The sequence below is a fragment of the Anabrus simplex genome, chromosome 2 (assembly GCF_040414725.1).
Source record: "Anabrus simplex isolate iqAnaSimp1 chromosome 2, ASM4041472v1, whole genome shotgun sequence".
Taxonomy (NCBI): domain Eukaryota; kingdom Metazoa; phylum Arthropoda; class Insecta; order Orthoptera; family Tettigoniidae; genus Anabrus; species Anabrus simplex.
Genome location: NC_090266.1, coordinates 426,299,318 through 426,320,873, shown reverse-complemented (window position 1 = coordinate 426,320,873; position 21,556 = coordinate 426,299,318). Strand labels below are relative to the sequence as shown.

Below are 21,556 nucleotides of genomic sequence, written 5' to 3'. Positions count from 1 at the left end.
TCTGGATTCGCCACGAGGTTTGGAGATCACATGTCTCATATCTCGACCTTCTCAAGAGGCGATTGTCATTATACTAGCAGTTGATAGTGCGTATATATGCATGCATAGTGAGATCTTCGCACTTCACGATAAAATTGATATTCCGTTAAAGAAAAATATTACGCCTACATCGCCTAGTTCTTTTTCGTGAATAATATGCATCCTCATGTTTGACCATATAGCTCGAACGATTCGCACTTTTCGATAAGTTTGAAATTCATACGACAACTTGGTATGCCTGTATCGGTATAACTATGCAATACATTGCAGTGCTTGAGCCGAACTTCGTCGATTGTCTGCAGTTACTTGTCATTGGATGAAATTTCTGGGTCCTCAGTACACCGGACTGGACTTGTATGCGTTTAGTCTCTCACTTTTCCAGAAATTGTATGTTTTATTTCGTGAGTTTCTTTCATTTCCATCAATTTTGTTTTGAGCATTTATATTTGCTAACTGTATAACGCATACAGGTTTTCCGCTACGATAGGATGTAATAACGTTAGGACTAGGAAGGTGATGGCCATCGCTTTTATTAATATACAGCTCTGGAATTTTCGTGGTATGAAAATAGGAAATCATGGAAAATCGTCTTGAGGGATGCAGATGGTGGATTTGGAACCAATATCCCCTGAATGAAAGTTTAGGTCCAAGGAGCTATACCACGTAGACAATTCAGTTTAATATATGACGATCAAACAGTTGTATCAAGGTGAAGATGTAGATAATTTGGTTCTGGAACAAGAAGAGGCTGTTGATGCTGATGAAATGGGAGACCCAATTTCGAGGTCAGAGTGTGACAAAGCTGTGAGCGACCTAAATAGGAACAAGGCACCTGAAATTGATGACATTCCTTCTGAATTACTGACTGCATTAAGAGAAACTAGCATGGCAAGGTTATTCCATTTAGTGTGTAAGATGTATGACACAGGAGAAGTCCCATCCGATTTTCGGCAGAATGTTGTTATACCTATTCCCTAGAAGGCCGGTGCCAACGAGTGAGAAAATTACCGCATCATTAGTGTGCCGTACCCCCGGCAGGATGACCCAAAGGAGAGCGGGCCAGGGATCTGGATATAAAAGTAAGGTCCAACCCAGAGGATAATGTCAAGACCCAATTCAAACAGCTTGACAACAACTTTATTCATAGACAATGTAAAACAAACCAATTCGGAAGCGCACGAAAATCAACATAACATAACTAAAGAAGGGTTTTAACCCGTTTCCATTTCTCATCCTTGTAAAATATAAGAGGAAATCCACTCCTCTAAATAAAGGTTTAACATAACGTAAGCTGCGCACCTTGGTACCAAATAAATATTTTACTAATCTCTACAGCGCTACATCGTATATACAGCTCGCCAGTTACAAGGTAAGGAAAACTCTTCTATCAGTGAACTCACAATGACACGCATACTTCCCAACTACATGTCCAGAACATTCTGGAATCTCTCTTTCATGTTACAAGAAACGTACAACACCTTAAGTTACTTTACGTTACTTTCACAGAATATCTCGGCACCAAGCCGTTCCTTAGCAATTACAACCAGATACATGGCGTTACATATCTGTACAAGTTCCTAGTTCCTCCCATCATCCTACCAACACATAGCAAGCCAGTAGATCTTACCTCCCATGCCCCTCTCACGGTCCTCGGTTCGACCCAAGAGTAGTGCTCTCCACCAAGAGCAGCAGGTAAGTGAGACGGTCCACCGCCCGGCGAGGCACACTGGCTCGCCGGGAGGGGTAGGTCCCGATACCAACGTCATCACGCCCCTCTCTCGGAGAAGCCGGGAGGGGGTAAGTACACGCGAGGGAGCATGGCAGACGATCGACATACGAAAGAAATGCAAATACGGAGGGACGCCCCAGGACGGAAAGAATTCCTTGTCCATGGAGCCATAAGTGAGGAACAGGGAGAGACACAATTATTACACAATCAATGCCTAGGACATTCAGAAATACGCACAATGATGGTAGTAAATTTTCAATGAGCTCGCTAGGAGCACAGCACAGGAACCAAGTCCTTTAAGGCGGGAGGAGACCAAACACACGGTTCAGACCTCCCCCCCAAAACACCAACCCAGGGTTGACCAAAGTGTTTTCCTTTCATAAAGATCAGCCGCATAAGGTTCATTATCTTGAATACTTGCTGGATATACAATAGTGTTCTTGCTTTACAATAAATAACTATATACAAAAGTAACATCTTGCTGCACATAAAAATGAAGAAACAAGTCTTTGCCCAGATAATATATAAAATTAATACTCTTGCTGTTCACCAAAATGACGTAGTGAGTCCAAGATTATCTCTGAATTTACATTCTTGCTGTACATTAAATGAAATAGCGAGTTCTTGCCAAGATTAGCACTGAAATTACTTTCTTACTATACACCATAATGAAGTAGCGAGTCTTTGCCAAGCCTATCCCTGACTTTACATTCTTGCTGTATCAAAAATTAGTTTCTTACTGTACACCACAATGAAGTAGCGAGTCTTTGACAAGTATATCCCGGGATATGGCAACATTCAGTTCAATGAAGATGTCCCCAGCAATCGCCAGGGGAAAGGTGGGCCATCAGGGCCGGCAACCATCATAGCTGGGATACAACCCAACCAAACTTTGAGCGGCATGCATGCAGGACAACGGCCACAGTAGCGGACCGTCTCGGAGCCTCCTTAGGCAACTCAGACGCTGGAAATCCCAATCCTTCTGAACTCGGTAGCCGTAAGACACGGCGGCTGGAGTCAATGATCGCCAGGAATCGCAGCCACGAGGGGCCCTTCTCATGGAGCAGTGGGCGTAGGTGGATACTCCAGTCCACTGTAAAATAAAGCAGAAGGCCAGCAAAGATGTCGAAAGATATCCATCCACCGGTACAGGGTACAGGGGGCCAATGCAGTGTAGGGGACCGGACCGGGGGGCATGGGAGCAGTACGGGTGCGATAGGACTCCGGGAGGACTCACATTAAATCATTCATAATAAATAAATAATACATCCAGATTTGTTTTTCTTAAAAAGGGAAGAACAAACTTAAACTAACTAAGGGAAGAGCATATCTCCGACAAGAATGGAAATGAGTCAAAACTCTCCGGATAACCAGGTTAAAGCTTCACACCACATGAAACCAAGGTACCCGTAGCTGAAACGCTAAGCAGGCTTTACTTGCGAAAGATGAACTCGGAAGACTCTCTCCGTCTCCGGATCCTTTACCAACAAGGTGACCGGCGTTAAGAAATCAATAATTTCATACGGTCCACGGAATCTAGGAGCGAGCTTCCCGGAAGGCACGAAATTCTTAACAAAAACATTATCTCCTACAGCGAGATCGGTCGGTCGGCGCCCCTCATTGTAACGTTCTCTCTTCTTCTCATAGGACACCTTGAGGTTTTCCTTAGCCTTTTTCCAAATTGCCCTGATGTTAAGGGGGTCAATCCTCTCTGGTAACAGTTCATCAATGTTCCAGAGATTACTGAGTGGAGAGTTGGGAACGAAGGAGAACATAAGAGACACAGGAGAAAACTGATGCGCTTCATGTACAGCAGAATTAAATGCGAAAGCCAGCCATGGCAACGAAGTGTCCCATCTCAAAACATCGTCATGATGGAAGGCGATGAGAGCGGCCCGCAAATTGCGGTTGACTCTCTCTGCATAGGAGGGTTGGGGGTGGTACGGGGACGTTGTCACATGCGTAATGGACAGGCTAAAGCAAAACTTTCTGAACAAATTCGACGTGAACGCCCTCGCATTATCGGACACCAAGTACTGGCTCGGACCAAAAGAAGAAAATATGGTTTTTAAACACCTTATGGTGGACTCTGCCGTGGCTAACCTCGTCGGAAAAAACCAAGAAAAACGAGTGAAGCCGTCGACACAAACAAATATAAATCTATTGCCATCCGTCCTTGACTTGGGGAGGGGTCCCACATAATCTATAAATAGACGTTGCATGGGTCGCGTAGCCTGGGTAGAAGACAACAGGCCGACCCGAGTATTAAGGGCAGGCTTGCTCATCCTACAAATCTTACACGCTTTGACCATCTCACGGACTTCAGCATCCAGCCCCTTCCAAATAAAGGTTTCGCGAATTTTCTCCCTGGTCTTAAACACTCCCAGATGACCAGCCAAAGGAGTTTCATGGAAATATTTAAATATCATAGGTACTAATACCGATGGAACAACAACTTTCATCTTGTGATCAGAGCGGGAGGGACAGCAAAGGACACCATTTCTTAACACATATGGGTTAACAATCTTGCCTTCTTTCAACTGCTGGACAATAGGCCCTAAGATAGGATCTTCCACTTGGAATTTTGCAAGATCATGGTATAACAACGGGGCATCAGTCAAGATCGCTCCAGCCAGGGGTAAAGAAGTTAGGACCTCAGGGTCAGAAGAGTCATCATCCTGAATAGGCTGACCAGTGAACATGCGGCTAAGCGAATCGGCCACAACATTGTCCGAGCCTCGAATGTGCCGTACATCGAACTGAAACGCCGATATTCTTATGGCCCACCGAGCTAGACGGCCCGTTTTCCTAGGTTTACCCAGGACCCAGCTCAACGCTTGGTTATCGGTTTCAAGCTCGAATTTTACATGTTCTAAATACATTCGAAACCTCTCTAGGGCAAACAACACAGCCAAACCCTCTAACTCATAGACTGAATATTTACTTTCAAGAGGAGTCAAGGTCCTGGAAGCGTAAGCAACAGGTCGCCGGCCCAGGTCGGATTCCTGCATTAAGACAGCTGCAACCGCCGAGGCTGAAGCATCAGTCTGAACAATGAAGGTTTTGGAAAAATCGGGCATCGCAAGTATGGGAGCATTAGTTATAGCCAACTTCAGATCCTCGAAGGCTGCTTGTTGTGAAGTACCCCATTCAAACTTCACCCCTTTACGCCGGAGGGCGTTAAGAGGCCCAGCACGCTTAGCAAGGTTAGGGATAAACTTACGGAAGAAGTTTACCATCCCGATGAAGCGGGCGACGCCTTTAACGTCCTGTGGGGGTCTGAACTCATCAATGGCCCGGGTGCGAGACTGGTCGACTGAAACTCCATTAGATGACACTATATGGCCTAAAAAGGACATCTGCGGCTTTGCAAAGGAAACCTTCGACAATTTAACCGTCAGGCCAGCGTTACGCAGTCTAGACAACACTTCGCGCAGGTGGTCAAGGTGCTCCTCAAAGGTTTCCGAATAGATGACGACATCGTCGAGGTAATGATAAAGATAACTGAATTTAATATCCGAAAACAACTGATCTAGAAGCCTACTAAGCACCGCAGCGCCAGTGGAAATGCCAAAGGGCAAACGACAAAATTCGTAGAGGTTCCAGTCGGTTGCGAAGGCTGTCAAATGACGGGACTCCTCTGCCAAAGGGATTTGATAATATGCCTGGTTTAAATCCAGGACGGTAAAATACCTAGCCTTTCTGAACCACGAAAAACAGGAATGCAAGTCTGGGAGCGGAACAGATTGCAATATCACCTTCTTATTCAATGACCTATAATCCAAAACTGGACGGTAACCTCCCTGAGGCTTAGGCACGAGAAATATGGGTGAGGAGTAAGCGGACGTGGAAGGCCGAATTATTCCCTCCTGCAACATGTTATCGATGATCTCCTTCAATGCTCGCATTTTTGGGGGAGAAAGACGATAGGGCGGACTCCTAACAGGAATAGAATCTGAGACCTCTATCTTGTACTCCAACAAGTTAGTCATCCCCAATTTTTCCGTCAGAACCTCGGGAAAGGCATCACACAACTCCCTAATGCTCTTGGCCTGATCCTCGGGCAAATGGCTAAGATCGGAGCCCTTTTCGTCCTCAGAGGGCACCACGGCAAAAGAAGAACTCGAGTTAGACCGCAATACAGGAATCCGAACATCACGACAAAATTTGAACCAGCAGGACCCTTCCTGTATATCCAAAACCAAGCCTGAGTAAGCGAAAAAATCAGATCCAAAGATTACAGGACACGGTAAATCTTTGGCCACATACAACGGAAATTTCCACGAAAAATTAGCAACACGAATCTTACACTTCACAACTCCCAAGACTTCAACTCTAGAAGAATTAGCAGCCACACAGGAAAAGGAAACCGGGTGGACGACGGGAAATTTACACACAGATTTATGCAGACCAAACCACTTCTCGCTTACAAAGGAAACAACACTTCCAGTATCTAAGAGTGCCGTCACTGGCTCATTATTAATCTCGGCCTTGACAAATGGAGCTACCCCCTTATTCTCGGTCGTTATCTGCAAACATTCGGCAGGACAGGATGACAAACGTTCACCTGGAGTCGTACGATGATTTTGACTAGGCGACGGCGAATTAATGAGCCTGTCCCTGGCCTTTTTCCGGTCTAGTCAGATACCTTTCGGCCCTTTCGTGCAATCCCTCGCTACATGACCCGGGGTCCCACAGCGAAAACATACAACCTTCGAAACCCTAGGCGGCCCCTCGGTACTCGAACCACGGCTAGGCCCTTGTGCCTGAAGAGATCGAGAAGGGCACTTATTACGGAGATGATCAGACGCGCCGCAGCCAAAACATATTTTTAACGGGGCGGGTTTACGAGTAACAGCACGCTCAGATACACCCCGGCCAGAAGAAAGACCAGGATCGCGAAGCGAGTCGGCATGTCGAATGCCCTCCGCCGAGACGACCATAGCTTCCAACTCGGCAAAGTTACGAGGCTGAGACACAAAACACAAGCAAGAACGATACGACGGAGTAATCCCTTCCACGATACTCGAAACCACCTGCTCCTCCGTATAATCAAGTGCGAATACCCTGGCATAAAATTTAATGTCAGAAATAAATTCTGATAAGGTCTCATTTAAACGTTGCACACGAAAGTAGAATTGTTGCACCAAAGAATTAAGAGCCCTAGCGGGGATAAAGTGAGTTAGTATATGGGCATGAAACTGATGCAACGATAATTGTTCCGATATAGCATTAACAATCTTATCAGAAAGAACTCCAACAGTATGCGGATAGATCACCTGTAAAATTTGTGCATGCGTCAACCCAAATACTTGAGCGTGATCCAAGAATTCGACAAGAAAACGAAGAAATGCAACCACATCACTCGCCGAATTCACTGAGTAGCGCGGGCTGTCCTTCAGCATGTTATTCAATGGGTGAGGAATACTCGAAAATGGTGAAACCTGCGGCGACAAAGGTGGCTGTTGCCTCGTAGTCTGTCTTGAAGAACGCTCTAAGGATGAGAAATGCGGCTCGAGGGAAGTTCGCTGCCCGTCAGGCCCAAGGTCAGGAGTGGGTTGGTTTAACTCGCCTACCACCGCCGCAGTGGAAGGTAACACTGGCTTAGTCTTGATGGACGGGTCAGCTAGCCAAGTCTCAACTTTCTCTAAAAGTGTAGAAGATTTGACCTGTAAATCCTGAACCTGATTTAACACCTCCTCCTTTAATTCTAATGACAGCAAATCACCTACACGATGAACATAATGCATCAAACGACCCTGCACTCTCTTAAGTTGATGGGGCGAAGCGACGTCGCTCTCCAGAAAATCCATCACTGAGGCGATATCAGAGAGGTTAGTCTCAATAAGGGATACCGAACTCGTGACCTCGCTTTCGGTATAACAGGGCGCTGAGACATTCCGATGTAAATTGTTCCTCAACAAGAGTTCATCGGCCTTAACTGTCCCTTTCGATTCCAAATTACGTATTGCTAACTCGTACAGCAATTCCTCCTTCCGCAAAGCTCCCGGATAAATAATGTCGCGAGCAGACATCGTGTAAAGGATACAACACACAAGGCAAAATTACAAGCACCGAGACGAGAGAGCTCTGGGAGCTCAAATTTCGCAAGTAAATGAAAAAAAGGAAATCCAGATCGAACCACGCTCCTGGCTGCCACCACTGTGCCGCACCCCCGGCAGGATGACCCAAAGGAGAGCGGGCCAGGGATCTGGATATAAAAGTAAGGTCCAACCCAGAGGATAATGTCAAGACCCAATTCAAACAGCTTGACAACAACTTTATTCATAGACAATGTAAAACAAACCAATTCGGAAGCGCACGAAAATCAACATAACATAACTAAAGAAGGGTTTTAACCCGTTTCCATTTCTCATCCTTGTAAAATATAAGAGGAAATCCACTCCTCTAAATAAAGGTTTAACATAACGTAAGCTGCGCACCTTGGTACCAAATAAATATCTTACTAATCTCTACAGCGCTACATCGTATATACAGCTCGCCAGTTACAAGGTAAGGAAAACTCTTCTATCAGTGAACTCACAATGACACGCATACTTCCCAACTACATGTCCAGAACATTCTGGAATCTCTCTTTCATGTTACAAGAAACGTACAACACCTTAAGTTACTTTACGTTACTTTCACAGAATATCTCGGCACCAAGCCGTTCCTTAGCAATTACAACCAGATACATGGCGTTACATATCTGTACAAGTTCCTAGTTCCTCCCATCATCCTACCAACACATAGCAAGCCAGTAGATCTTACCTCCCATGCCCCTCTCACGGTCCTCGGTTCGACCCAAGAGTAGTGCTCTCCACCAAGAGCAGCAGGTAAGTGAGACGGTCCACCGCCCGGCGAGGCACACTGGCTCGCCGGGAGGGGTAGGTCCCGATACCAACGTCATCACGCCCCTCTCTCGGAGAAGCCGGGAGGGGGTAAGTACACGCGAGGGAGCATGGCAGACGATCGACATACGAAAGAAATGCAAATACGGAGGGACGCCCCAGGACGGAAAGAATTCCTTGTCCATGGAGCCATAAGTGAGGAACAGGGAGAGACACAATTATTACACAATCAATGCCTAGGACATTCAGAAATACGCACAATGATGGTAGTAAATTTTCAATGAGCTCGCTAGGAGCACAGCACAGGAACCAAGTCCTTTAAGGCGGGAGGAGACCAAACACACGGTTCAATTAGTTTAGTATCTCATGCCTGTAAAATTTTAACACGTATTATTTACAGAAGAATGGAAATAAAAAAGCTGAAGCTGAGTTGGGAGAAGATCATTTTGGCTTCAGAAGAAATGTAGGAACACGTGAAGCAATCCTGACTTTACGTCTGATCTTAGAGGATCGAATCAAGAAGGACAAGCACACGTATATGGCATTCCTAGATCTAGAAAAGGCATTCGATTATGTTGATTGGACCAAACTATTTAAGATTCTGAAGGTGATTGGGATCAGACACCGAGAACGAAGAGTTATCCACAATCTGTATAAAAGTCAGTCTGCAGTGATAAAAATCGAGGGCTTTGAAAAAGAAGCAGCAATCCAGAAAGGAGTGAGGCAAGGCTGCAACTTGTCCCCCCTCCTTTTCAATGTTTACATAGAACAGGCAGTAAAGGAAATCAAAGAGAAATTTGGAAAGGGAATCACAATCCAAGGAAAGGAAATCAAAACCTTGAGATTTTCCGATGATATTGTTATTTTATCTGAGACTGCAGAAGATCTCGAGAAGCTGCTGAATGGTATGGACGAAGTCTTGCGTAAGGAGTACAAGATGAAAATAAATAAGACCAAAACATAAGTAATGGAGTTCAGTCGAACGTAGGCAGGTGATGTAGGAAATATTAAGTTAGGAAATGAAGTCTTAAAGGAAGTAGATGAATCTTGTTACTTGGGTAGTAAAATAACTAACGATGGCAGAAGTAAGGAGGACATAAAATGCAGATTAGCACAAGCAAGGAAGAGCTTTCTTAAGAAAAGTAATTTGCTCACTTCAAACATTGATATAGGAATTAGAAAGATGTTTTTGAAGACTTTCGTGTGGAGCGTGGCAGTATATGGAAGTGAAACATGGACGATAACTAGCTCAGAAAGAAAGAGAATAGAAGCTTTTGAAATATGGTGTTACAGAAGAACGCTGAAGGTCAGATGGATAGATCGAATCACGAATGAAGATACTGAATCGAATTGGTGAGAGGAGATCGATTTGGCTAAATTTGATGAGAAGAAGAGATAGAATGATAGGACACATCTTAAGACACCCAGGACTTGTTCAGTTGGTTTTTGAAGGACGTGTAGGTGGTAAGAACGGTAGGGGTAGACCAATGTATGAAAATGACAAGCAGATTAGAGCAGATGTAAGATGCAATAGTTACGTGGAAATGAAAAGATTTTTTTTTTTTTTGCTAGGGGCTTTACGTCGCACCGACGCAGATAGGTCTTATGGCGACGATGGGATGGGAAAGGCCTAGGAGTTGGAAGGAAGCGGCCGTGGCCTTAATTAAGGTACAGCCCCAGCATTTGCCTGGTGTGAAAATGGGAAACCACGGAAAACCATCTTCAGGGCTGCCGATAGTGGGATTCGAACCTACTATCTCCCGGATGCAAGCTCACAGCCGCGCGCCTCTACGCGCACGGCCAACTCGCCCGGTAATAAAAAGAAAAGATTAGCACAGGATAGGGTGGCATGGAGGCTGCATCAAACCAGTCTTTGGACTGATGACTCAAACAACAACAACAACAACAACATATGACGATGATGATGGTGATTATTATTATTATTATTATTATTATTATTATTATTATTATTATTATTATTATTAGCCGTCCCCACAGTGTACGGGTAGCATGTCTGCCTCTTACCGGAGGCCCCGGATTCGATTCCCGGCCAGATCAGGGATTTTTACCTAAATCTAAGGACTGGTACCATTGAGGAGTCATCTGACGGTGAGATAGCAGCCCCGATCTTGAAGGCCAAGGGTAACGGCCGAAAAGATTCGTCGTGCCGACCACACGACACCTACGCGGTGTCTGCAGGTCTTCGGTTTGGCTGCGGTCGGTTAGTAGTCCATTGCACTTCGGGGCTCTTGCAAAATAGGGTTTGGTTTTGTTTTCGATTATTATTATTTGTCTTAGTAACTTACTGAGCTAGCTGAAAGTGTTAGTGAGACGTTTAATCCCCTAGTAAAATAAAAACCAAGAAAAAATTGACAAATTATAATAATATTATTGATTTTACGTCCCTCTAACTACTTTCACGGTTTTTGAAGACGCCGAGGAGCCGGAATTTTGTCCTGCAGGAGTTCTTTTACATGCCAGTAAAAATACCGACACGAGGGTGACATATTTCTGCACCTTCAAGTAGCACCGGAATGAGCCAGAATCGAATCTGATACAGAAGGCCAGCATTCCACCGTCTCATCTGCTCAGCCCGACAATTAGTAAATAGAATGGACTCAGCTGCATCCATCCCACTGATACGCTCACACAACAAACAGTGGTCACTGTTCAAATCTTTCGAAATTATGCAATATTGTGAAGCAAGAAGCTCTTACGAAAGAGATCACGGTTATCTCCCGATGGGAAACCCTTCACGTTACACTCACCAGAGCCTGAGTGTGAGTCATATGACTAGACCCCTTCAAGAATTTCAATTATTTATGTTCATTCCATTGTAACAACAAAATTGATTAGTGTGATTAGCTGCCACCCCCGGAGTCCCGGGTTCGATTCCCGGCTCTGCCGCGAAATTTTAAAAGTAGTACGGGGGCTGGAACGGGGTCCATTCGGCCTCGGGAGGACAACTGAGCTGAGGAGGGGAGTCGATTCCCACCTCAGCCATGCTCGAAGTGGTTTGGTTTTCTGTGATTTCCCACTTCTCCTCCAGGCAAATCAGGAATGGTAACTAATTTAAGGCCACGGCCACTTACTTCCATCTTCCTTGTCTATCCCTTCCAATCCTCCCATCCCCCACAAGGTCCCTGTTCAGCATAATAGGCGAGGCGGCCTGGACGAGATGGTGGTCCTCCTCCCCAGTTGTATCCCCCGATCCAAAGTCTCACGCTCCAGGACAGTGCCCTTGAGGCGGTAGAGGTAGGGTCCCTCTATGAGTCTGAGGGAAAAACTAACCCTGGTGGGTAAACGGATTAAGAAAGGAAGAACATCAAAATTCAAATAAATAACATGACCGTAATTGAGTAAATGCGGGGAAATTAAAAAATTAAAAGGTCTGTTGGACGTAAAAGAAACTAGTAAAATACACGACATGAACGATAAAATCCAGACGTATTCCCTCCTATCGTGACACAGTGTAGTAAAACGCACAACGTACTTATTTACAAAATGTCAGAATGATATAACAACGGAATACTTCGCCGAAGGAGACAGATATTAAAAATATGAGAACATTAGTATATGAATTTCAGTCGTGATAAATTGAAGGAAGCTTTTAGAATAATATTTACCCGCTGTCCTTGTCTAGAGGTTATTAGCACCGCCCGCTTAGCCTGAGTATGATTCTCTTCTCTACCATGCAAATGTAAATCCTGGTATGACGGTTGGTACGGAGTGAACTCAGTCCCATGAGAGTAGCTAAAGGTGACAACTGAGTTTGAATCTCATTGTTCATTACCGTCAACACCACTGGTTCCATCCGCACGAAGCCATAGGGCAGCAAGCTTCCACCAAATAGTCCTGCTCAAAGCGGCGTTCTCGATATTGTTCCACCTGAAGTTAACTGTTCTTTAAACGTTTAGTGCCTGGTTTTGCGCAGTCTGCCTGGCTTCCGCTTCCCTCCTGGTGGTTCTTCAAGTATCGGCTGTCTGGTAAAAGAAAAATATAGCCTGCCAGACGCATTCGACGTTCCGTCACATTTCCTGTAACATCCTGGAGCCACTCTTTCTCAAAATGTCCTCATTTGTGACTCGGTCGCGCCAAGTGACATCCACAATTTTGCATCAACTAGGAACCTGGAGCACGTGGAGTCTGCGCCGTAATTTTCTAATAATAATTGTATTGTTTTACGACCCTCTAACTACTTTTCGATAGTTTTCGGAGACACCGAGGTGCCAGAAGTTTGTCCCGCAGGAGTTCTTTTACGTGCCAGTAAATTTACCGACACGAGGCTGACGTATTTGAGCACCTTCAAATATCAACGGACTGAGCCAGGATCGAACCTGCTAAGTTAGAGTCAGAAGGCCAGCGCCTTAACCGTCTGAACCACTCAGCTCGGCCTGTAATTTTCTATGTTTCACCAGCGTAGATCGCGGTTGTCATGACGAGTTTCTATAAAGCTTTATAAAGCTTTATCGCTTTGTTAACAGTTCAAGCGGATCAGATAGGTGCAAGCGTTGAAAGAGTGCCGGGGCTTCGCCAGTTCTACAGCTGACATTTACATCTGCACTGCCATCTTACGATAAAACGGTACCGAGGTAAGTGAATTGTTTCATTTGTTCGATTGGCTACTATGAAACGGTGGTCGCTGTGATAGTAGAATCATTACCAATCAACATGGTTTTTGCCTGATCAACAATAATGTATTGTCCAACTTTTCCAGCCTCGGTGTCTAAGCTGTTAGCCATGTCTTGTGGAGAGGCGCTGGTTTCCGCCAGCAATGCGACATCGTCACTAAAATCGATGTCAATGAGATGGACGTGTGTCATCCCATGAGATTCCAGCACTTGGCTCATTCAGCGTCTACGGAAAAACGGAATCGATGGTGAAGAGAAACAGTGTCACAAAATAGAGTCCTGTCTGGTATTTGTATTGATGAGAAAGTTCGTTATCATGCTGTCAGTCATCATCATCATCTTTTTCTTCTTCTTCTTCTTCTCCTTTTCTTCATGGGGCCTCTAAATATTAGTTCCTATTTAGCGTCAACCTCTAAGATCTTTTGCTACCATGTTTTTTCTTTATTCCCACCTAGATATACTTGCTCCCTTCAAAAAGCTGCAGGTTGTTCTTATTGGGTCTTCTTGGATTTTTTCTCTCTCTTCACCTGGCAGTCCCAGAGTGGAGAGTCAATCAATCAATCAATCACTCAATCAATCAATCAATCAATCAATCAATCAATACTAATCTGCATTTAGGGCAGCCGCCCAGGTGGCAGATTCCCTATCTGATGTTTTCCTAGCCTTTTCTTAAATGATTTCAAAGAAATTGGAAATTTATTGAACATTTCCCTTGGTAAGTTATTCCAATCCCTAACTCCCTGCCTATAAAATGATATTTGCCCCAATTTGTCCTCTTGAATTCCAACTTTCTTCATCTTTCCTACTTTTAAAGACGCTACTCAAACCTATTCGTCTACTAATGTCATTCCACGCCATCTCTCCGCTGACAGCTCGGAACATACCACTTAGTCGAGCAGCTCGTCATATTTCTCCCAATTCTTCCCAGCCCACACTTTGCAACATTTTTGTAACGCTACTCTTTTGTCGGAAATCACCCAGAACAAATCGTGCTGCTTTTCTTTGGATTTTTTTTCAGTTCTTGAATCAGGTAATCCTGGTGAGGGTCCCATACACTGGAACCATACTCTAGTTGGGGTCTTACCAGAGACTTATATGCCCTCTCCTTTATATCTTTACTACAACCCCTAAAGACCCTCATAACCATGTGCAGAGATCTGTACCCTTTATTTACAAACCCATTTATGTGATTACCCCAATGAAGATCTTTCCTTATATTAACACCTAGATACTTACAATGATCCCCAAAAGGAACTTTCACCCCATCAACGCAGTAATTAAAACTGAGAGGACTTTTCCTATTTGTGAAACTCACAACCTGACTTTTAACCCCGTTTATCAACGAACCGTTGCCTGCTGTCCATCTCACAACATTATCGAGGTCACGTTGCAGTTGCTCACAAGCATGTAACTTATTTATTACTCTATACAGAATAACATCATCTGCAAAAAGCCTTACCTCTGATTCCACTTATTTACTCATATCATTTATATATGCAAGAAAACATAAAGGTCCAATAATACTGCCCTGAGGAATTCCCCTCTTAATTCTTACAGGGTCAGATAAAGCTTCGCCTACTCTAATTCTCTGAGATCTATTTTCTAGAAATATAGCAACCCATTCAGTCACCCTTTTGTCTAGTCCAATAGCACTCATTTTTGCCAGTAGTCTCATATGATCGAGCCTATCAAATGCTTTAGACAGGTTAATCGCAATACAGTCCATTTGACCGTCTGAATCCAATGTACCGTACCCAGGGGTAAATACCCTCTAGGACGATGCCTCCATTCCTGTATGAACATCCGACTAACTCAGGGTTGGGCAGAGTGTGGGTTGGTTGTCGATTGGGTCAGGATAAAAAGTCGAAGTTCTACGCTAAAATAGCAATCAATGACAGGAAATGGAGGTATAACACGAATGAGAAACAATCATAGGGGGTAAGATGGATTTATTAATAAATATCCCCGATCATATCACATGAAAATAATTTAATCAAGAAAAATATAAATTTGTATAAAAAATGAACTAAAAGTATTAGAAATAAGTCGAAATTAGAATGTTAATTGAATGATCATACCAAATTTGACATAAAAAAACAAGTTCAACAAAGAACATTTATATAAATCAAGACTGAGTTTCTTCTTATAGTCCAATGTTTATATTGTATGGCAACAAGTGTACGCAAACACTGACATGTGGTATTTCCGTATGGAGTTTCACACTATCGCATCCCAACGATACGGTTTCAAAGTTAAGTTAATCCCGAGAATCGTCAAACTATTTTCGTAAAATAAAAGTTACATTATAAAGAAAAATTACGACGGAAAGAAAAATAATTAAGACGCAATGGATGCTATGTAAGTTATGCAAAATACTAGGGGCAAATCCTACACTATATTCACAACAATTCAAATAATCAAACTAAACATATATATACATCGGATATCGAGTAAAATCTTAAATGCTACACTGATTCTAATGTGAATCCCGGTTCACTGCAAAAGATCTAGACAGAACTAGATAAACCAACAATACTTCAGCACTCGGGCTGTTCCCTTTAAAAACAACGAGACAAGGTATACAATCACAAATAATAATGTAAAACATCATCCTGTAAGGGAAAAACATATAAATAACCCTTGATATCATGAAGAAAGCAATGGGCAACATTGCCTCCTTCTGCTGCGTTTGAGCGCTCAACAGCGCGGTCATCCGTCATGTACTTCCGGGTAGATTACGAGCTGAAAAGAAATGTTGAACTCCACTATGCTAAAGATTGGATTTTGTCTCCCGAGGCCGCCACAAAGAAATACTGTCTCCTTCACACTTACAGATAAACACAGGCCAGAAATCAGCTTGCCATGAGATAACGCCTTTCATCGGCTACACGGAAACTCACGTACATTCATTCCTTCTTAGCATGCTTGGGCCATTTAAAAATATCAGACTCAATAGTCTGGAATTAACACTGTCCATTCTGATCACAATATACACTCAGAAGACACTAGGCAGGCACACACATCTGCACAATACTCTTTATCTTGTCAGGCATACAATCAGCCTGCACCAATACATTATAATTCAGCATGCAATCATTATCTCATTATTTCTCATGAATCCCACTGGCCTTCCCACATAATGAGACGCAGTTCATGTCCTTGACAGACCATCAGGCAAACAGAATCCAACTTAACTTCAAAGATCTTATTTTAACAACGACGTTCTGCAACTCCTTCTGGCAGCTTCTGTAAAACCATGCATCATGCAAAATAGCTATACCTGTCTCTCTGAATAACCGAAATAAAATGAACTAATACGTGTTTAACGTTGTATAAAAATGAACCTGTCCATCTAGCCCTTCTAGCATATATTTAAGGAAAACTCGGAATATCCTACGCTAAGTAACATACACAAATAAACAACAACTGATCCTATCAATCCCTCATTTTCCCAAACATCTAATCATAAAGCAAAATGAAAATAAAATAAACATGCATTATTCTCGTATCCGAAACTATCATAGAAACAAAATTAAACAAACACATGCCGTCAGGCTTACTTTACATGAAAATAAAAATTCTATCTACACTGCCCTAGTACCTTAACATAATTTACATATCATGCCATAAATAACACATGCGCCTTACTGTATTTACATTACGACTCTCGAGATACCAGGATAGCAGCTTACATCCCCACTGATTTAGGGATCTACACCATGTTAATCACAGCATTAACATGTGGGAATGCACTTCCTTCCTCTGCAGGCGTATCCATCATCTTGCTGGAAAATAATTCACTGGAACACAGAAGACTATAGTTGATAATATCTTCGCTGCTTAATGCTGCGAGCCGAAATACCCTTTCTCTTTACAAGATCAGCTAAACACACTGATTCACATATATATTACACACTTCACTTAAAGGGCGAGAATACAGTTTAAAAAGCAGCACACGGTTCGCTACGGAAGTTCATAGCGAAACGCGCCCGTCGCGGAATAGTGAAACAATAGCACGATTCCACTACACTTATTACTCAGCGGTCACTAAACACCGTCTTTATCGATTGAAAGTAAACTCTGCCAAAATTATACTATTCCATTTACTCAAGTACAGTAAAATATTGCAACTGCACAATTTAAAGTATCATTGAGAACCAGTTACTATTACTGGAATAACACCACGTTAATCACGATCACCAATCAAAGTTTGTGCTTCCGCACTATCCAAGCATTTAACACAGAGTGACGCTCTCCAGAGCTTGGGTTACTGAGGAGGCTTCGGTGACGCCATTAATGCTGGGGTTCCCGGGTGTCTGAACCAACCACCAATCAGAGAGTTCGTCATATATGATGACACAATACTTATTGTCATATATTTACAAAACACAGCTCAAACACTAGCAAATCTCTTCCACCAATTTTTATATTACATTTCCAAATATATCTGACTTCTGAAACTGTGGAAAACCGATTTCCTACAGAAACTGACTTTATCAACTGAGCACGTTGGTCATCCTGGAATTAAGATTTAGCGCGGTGTGGCCTCCAGGTTTGCCAAATCCTTAAGTTCCCATTGGCTGAAATATCTTGCTTGGTCAGCATCTAATACACGTGTCGATCCTTGCCAGCGCTTGGGTACGCTATCCTTTCTCACGGTCATACGGAAATATGAAGCAATATCCAGCGATTCACTGTCTTGCTCAACATCCGGTATCAACTATCTTGGGATACGATGCTTTAACATGTTAGACTGTAACTTTTATGAATAAATTTTACATATTGGGTCAAATAATATTCCAATTATTATTATGGGCCGGCAGGATACGGCTCACCAAGATATCTGCTATATCTTACTGGAATCCTACAAGTTGAGCTTCAGTGGAATAACCTTTCCTAAAACCGAACTGCCTTCTATCGAACCAGTTATTAATTTCACAAACATGTCCAATATAATCAGAAAGAACGCCTTCCCAAAGCTTACATGCAATGCATGTCAAACTTACTGGCCTGTAATTTTCAGCTTTATGTCTATCACCCTTTCCTTTGTACACAGGGGCTACTATAGCAACTCGCCATTCATTTGGTATAGCTCCTTCAAGCAAACAATAATCAAATAAGTACTTCAGATATGGTACTATATCCCAACCCATTGTCTTTAGTATAACCCTAGAAATCTTATCAATTCCAGCAGCTTTTCTAGTGTTCAACTTTTGTATCTTATTGTGAATGTCATTGTTATCATATGTAAATTTTAATACTTCTTTAGCGTTAGTTTCCTTCTCTATCTGGACATTATCCTTGTAACCAACAATCTTTGCATACTGCTGACTGAATACTTCTGCCTTTTGAAGATCCTCACATACACACTTCCCCTTGTTCATTAATTATTCCTGGAATGTCCTTCTTGGAACCTGTTTCTGCCTTAAAATACCTATACATACACTTACATTTATCACTAAAATCTGTATGACTGCCAATTATGCTTGTCATCATGTTATTCTTAGCTGCCTTCTTTGCTAGATTCAATTTCCTAGTAAGTTCCTTCAATTTCTCCTTACTTCCACCGCCATTTCTGACTCTATTTCTTTCCAGTCTGCACCTTCTTCTTAGTCTCTTTATTTCTCTATTATAATAAGGTGGGTCTTTACCATTTCTTAGCACCTTTAAAGGTACAGACCTATTTTCACATTCCTCAACAATTGCTTTAAACCCATCCCAGAGATTGTTCGTATGTTTATTTACCGTTTTCCACCGATCATAGTTACTTTCTAAAAACTGCCTCATGCTTGCTTTATCAATCATATGGTACTGCCTAATAGTCCTACTTTTAAGACCTTCCTTTCTAACACATTTATTTTTAACTACGATGAGTCTGATTCTACCCAGCGCCTCAGATTCAAAAAGTATGTGTTCAGCTGATTCCTCTTATTCACTGCATTTCCTACATATATTGTCTCTTACTACTCCAATTCTATGTAGGTCTTTTTTCTGATGTTAATGCCCTGTCAATAGTCCTACTACCCATCTTATATTTTACCTGCTGAGTTTCAACCGTTCTTTTGTATGCTTCTTGTTTAGTCCTTTTACCTGTTCCTTTGCAAGCCGGCACCCTAGAGTATTTTTCCAGTTCTCCATTTGTTTCTTTGGTACCCATTTTCCTATGTAGTGTCGGGCTTGTCCATAGGAAATCCCGCATACAGGTTCTGGGCCTACAAACTATATTTCTCTCCCTTTCCTGGTCAGTTTATCTGCCATTTCATTTCCTTCTATACCTGCATGCCCTGGTACCCATATTATTTTGACAATGTTGTACTTTGAGAGCTTCAAGAGAAGTGAATGGCAATACTCGACAATTCTGGATATTATCCGGGCTGCTTCTAGTGCCTTAATGGCCGCTTGGCTGTCCGTACAAATGTCGGCCCTCATACAACAGCTCCTGTTATGATACAGGCTATTGAAGACGTTCATAAATCTATCTGGGATACGATGTTCCACAACGAGTCCTGATGTACACTATCCAATGCTTTCTCGAAATCTCTAAATCTGAGAGTAAGTGGTTTCTGTAACTCGATACACTGCTCGATTATATTACGTAACGTGAAGATTTGTTCGGGACGTGAGTGGCCATGACGGAACTCAGTCTTTTCCTCTCGCAACATATTATCAATTGCTTTACTTCCAAACGCCTGAGTAGATCGATCGAAAATACTTTATCAGGTACCGAGAAAAGGGTGTTCCGTGCTAATTATTGCAGTCGTTGAGATTGCTTTTTCGGGGGGATATTCACAATTACACCTTTCCTCCAATCGTCAGATACGCATTGTGTGCGCCAGCGCTCATTTAACAATCTAGTTAGCTGTATTACCAGATCTTTTTAACCAGCCTTCAAGAATTCCTCTGGGATCGGGTCTATGCCGGCAGCTTTATTGTTCTTCAGAGCTTTGATCGTGCGTCTGACTTCATCGGTTTTATCTAATTATCGAACATTCTAAGAGTAGTTTTCTTTGAGTTCCCCATTTCAGTTCCAAGAGAACTCCGGGGCAGTAAGTCTAGATTCTATGCGAGGTAATTTAATTTACCGGCCACTATCACTTTCTTAGCTGTCTTAACTCTAATTGATATATTATTAATACACACGTCAGTATAAATACCATAAATACACACAGGCTATTAGGCAAATGTTACACATACACACACAGAGCTCACATAGCTGTTAACCTTGCTGTCCCAAGTCCTCAAAATAAAGCAAGCTGAATCGTACAGTATATAATTTCCTTAGAAGATATTGCGGTATGTAATAGAAGAGACATGAGGTATATCTGGAATAGGCAATACTCTGATGAGCAATTGAATTAGAGATAGCTGCTATTTCGATGAAATGGCGCTGTGGAAGTCCCGGTGAATGTAACAGTAAGACGTGGAATTTATCTGCAATGTCGTCAGACCTCGTACTGGCCGTATGGATACCAGATGAGCACAGCATTGGTAAGGCACGATATCTCAATACATTTGATAGCAGCTAGATTTTCGGTGCCTGACGTATGGGTCAGTTCATCTCCGTAAATCAGATCACTCGGGAATTCAATGCTGCACAACAGTGAAGTCTGAGTAGCTTTACCAACCTGAATCATCTTCTCAGAATGGGTTAAGGAACCCCTTATTCTACTTGGGCACCTTTGCTTTCCGCACGTTACAAGGCACACAGGCTGACATGGAAACAAGGACACTGCCATTGGACTGTTGAAGCGTGGAAAATGGTCGTTTGGAGAGATGAGACGAGGTACCAGTTGGTATAGTCGATAGAAGGGTACGAGTGCGTCAACATCCACATGAGGTAATTGATTCCTCTTGACAACAGGTACATTTCAGGCTAGTCACGGTGTTGTCCTCGTATGGGGACTGTTCAGGTAGGATAGAACGGAGTCACTTGTACATATGCTAACGTTCTTGGTGGTTGAATGATACAGGAACCTGCTGTCAAATCATTTTCACCCATGTACTCGCCTCCAGCACCCTACACGAGATCTGTGCCTACAGTGAGACAATGCAACGTCTCATTGCTCCCGTGTTGTAGCCAACTGGTTCGGCTAACACTGGACCCCAAAGTCAACTTGCCTGAATCCTACTGAGCACATCTGGGGGGATGATATCGAGAGGATTGTGCGTGCCCTGGACCTCCTTCTGACCGGTCTCCGTGCATTATGGCAGGTAGTACAACGGTTACGGGTCAACATGGTTCAACAACGCTTCCGGTGTCAATGGACACCATGTCGCAGAGCATCGCGTCCATCATCAGGGCGAAA

At 43.0% G+C, this 21,556-nt stretch overlaps 1 protein-coding gene across 4 annotated transcripts in view; it reads left to right on the top strand.

Annotated features, from left to right (window-relative positions):
* Positions 1–21,556, top strand: part of LOC136862877 (uncharacterized) — a 267,146-nt gene that overhangs the window by 43,418 nt on the left and 202,172 nt on the right. The window contains exon 1 of one of the 4 annotated variants that reach the window (XM_068225804.1): positions 13,111–13,211. The exons of the other annotated variants lie outside the window; for them this stretch is intronic. The gene's annotated coding sequence lies outside the window, so the exon portion shown is untranslated. Of the gene's footprint in view, positions 1–13,110; positions 13,212–21,556 lie in introns of those variants that run through there. 4 annotated transcript variants of the gene reach the window in all.